Below are 2,788 nucleotides of genomic sequence, written 5' to 3' on the forward strand. Positions count from 1 at the left end.
CGAACAAGGAGCTTCATGATAAGTTTCAGCAAATGATGAGTGGACAGGTGGAAGATGTGCTCAACAGATTTGAAGAGGCCATGGAGAAGATAGATGGCATTGAGAAGGCATTCGAAACAAAGCTCGATAACAAGTTTAATGAATTGCCCACATGTCTTCCACAACCACCGCCCGTTGCACCTGTCGCACCTCTACATCAACTACAACAACCACATCGCCTTCCAAATCAAGTGGGACAAGCTCTGCGCGTTCCCCTTGAGCCTGATCAAACTTCTGGTGCCGCCATACCTACTGTTGATGCTTCTATAGCTCCTGCTGCTACTGCAGAGGTGGAGGACCATTACGAGGATGAGGTTGATCAAAATCAGAACTACATGCAACAACCAGCACCACCACCACCAGGTCGTCCTCATGCATATCATCGCAACGGTAGGGCTGCACTACCACCTGAGGTACGAGATCATGACCATCTTCCAAAACTAAAATTGAATATTCCACCATTTGAGGGTAGATATGTTCCTGATATATATCTTACTTGGGAGTTAGAAACTAAACAACGTTTTACATGTTTGCAATATCCTGAGGAGAGATGTGTTCCTGCTGCTGTTTGTGCTTTCACTAGTTTTGCATGTGTTCGGTGGTCTGAATGTAGATTATATCCTATTCCAGCTACTTGGGCTGCTTTGCAAAATGCTATGCGTACTCGCTAGGTTCCACCATATTATCAACGTGAATTACAAACCAGTATGATTAGATGTGGTATTGCTGAGGATAATGAAGCTATGCTTGCACGTTTTATGGGTGTATTAAATAAAGAGATTCAGACCATTCTAGAGTATAAGGAATATAATAATATCACTCGTTTATTCCATCTTGCTTGCAAAGCTGAACATGAAGTGCAGGATCGACAAGCATTGGCGCGAACTAACCTTTCTACAGGACGACCTTCATCATGGACATCACGTGCATCCTCTACTTCCACATGTTCTGCTACACCGGCACCTCCGTCAGCTGCCACCTCCAACCGTGATACAAGAAAGCAGGCACAACCACCACTATCTTCCAAGAGCACACCTTTTGGGCCTGCACAGAGCTCTTCTTCATCCATGGCATCAACAGGGCAAACACATGATATTGTTTGTCGTCGTTGCAAGGGTGGAGGTCATTATGCGAGAGTATGCCCATCTAAGCGTGTGATGATTATTACTGAGGATGGTGGGTATGAGTCCACTAGTGACTATGATGAGGAGAATTTGGCTCTTATTACAAGTGAAGAACACGGTGGAGATGATTCTGATCATGAGATGCAATACATGGCTGCTGAAGATGCTGAATGGCATGAATGTTTAGTTGCTCAATGTGGTTTGAGTGTGCAGGTTACACAAGCTGAGCTAAATAAGAGGCATAATTTGTTCCATACAAAGGGAGTTGTGAAGGAACGTTCTGTTCGCGTCATCATAGATGGAGGGAGCTGTAACAACTTGGCTAGCATGGAGATGGTGGAGAAGCTATCTCTCACCACAAGACCACATCCACATCCTTACTACATCCAATGGTTCAACAACAATGGCAAGGTTAAGGTAACACGTACTGTTCATGTGCATTTTAGTATCTCTACATATGCTGATTATGTTGATTGTGATGTGGTACCCATGCAAGTGTGTTCCTTATTATTTGGTAGACCATGTCAATTTGATAAAAATTCTGTACACCATGGTAGAAACAATTAGTATACTCTTGTTCATAAGGATAAACATATTACTTTGCTTCCTATGTCTCCTGATTCCATTTTGAAAGATGATATTAATAGAGCTAATAAAGCAAAACAGGAGAAAAATAAGAGTGAAAATCAGATTGTGGCAAAAGAATTTGAGCAACAAATGAAGCCTAATAATAAACCATCTAGTGTTGCTTCTGAAATTAAATTGAAAGGTGCATGTTTACTTGCCACCAAATCTGATATTGATGAGCTAGATTTTAGCAAATCTGTTTGCTATACTTTTGTGTGCAAAGAGGCATTATTTTCATTCGAGGACATGCCTTCCTCTTTGCCTCCTACTGTTACTAACATTTTGCAGGAGTTCGCTGACGTCTTTCCACAAGACGTGCCACCGGGATAACCACCTACTCGAGGGATTGAACATCAGATTGACTTAATTCCCGGTACATCGCTACCCAACCGTGCACCATACCATACCAATCCAGAGGAGACGAAGGAGATTATGCGTCAAGTCCAGGAGCTGCTCGACAAAGGTTATATACGTGAATCCCTTAGTTCTTGTGCTGTTCCTATTATTCTAGTGCCAAAAAAGGTGCGTATATGTGTTGATTGTAGAGGCATTAATAATATTACTATTCGTTATCGTCATCCTATTCCTAGGCTAGATGATATGCTTGATGAATTGAGTGGCTCTACAATATTCTCCAAAGTTGATTTGCGTAGTGGATACCGTCAAATTCGTATGAAATTCGGAGATGAATGGAAAACAATATTTAAAACTAAGTTTGGATTATATGAGTGGTTAGTCATGCCTTTTGGGTTAACTAATGCACCTAGTACTTTCATGAGATTAATGAACGAAGTTTTACGTGCTTTCATTGGACAATTTGTGGTAGTCTATTTTGATGATATACTGATTTATAGCAGATCTTTGGAGGAACATTTGGAACATTTACGTGCTATTTTTATTGCTCTACGTGATGCATGTTTGTTTGGTAACCTTGGGAAGTACACCTTTTGCACCAACTGAGTATCTTTTCTTGGCTATGTTGTTACTCCACAGGGAAT

This window comes from Aegilops tauschii, chromosome 6 (assembly GCF_002575655.3).
Source record: "Aegilops tauschii subsp. strangulata cultivar AL8/78 chromosome 6, Aet v6.0, whole genome shotgun sequence".
NCBI lineage: Eukaryota > Viridiplantae > Streptophyta > Magnoliopsida > Poales > Poaceae > Aegilops > Aegilops tauschii.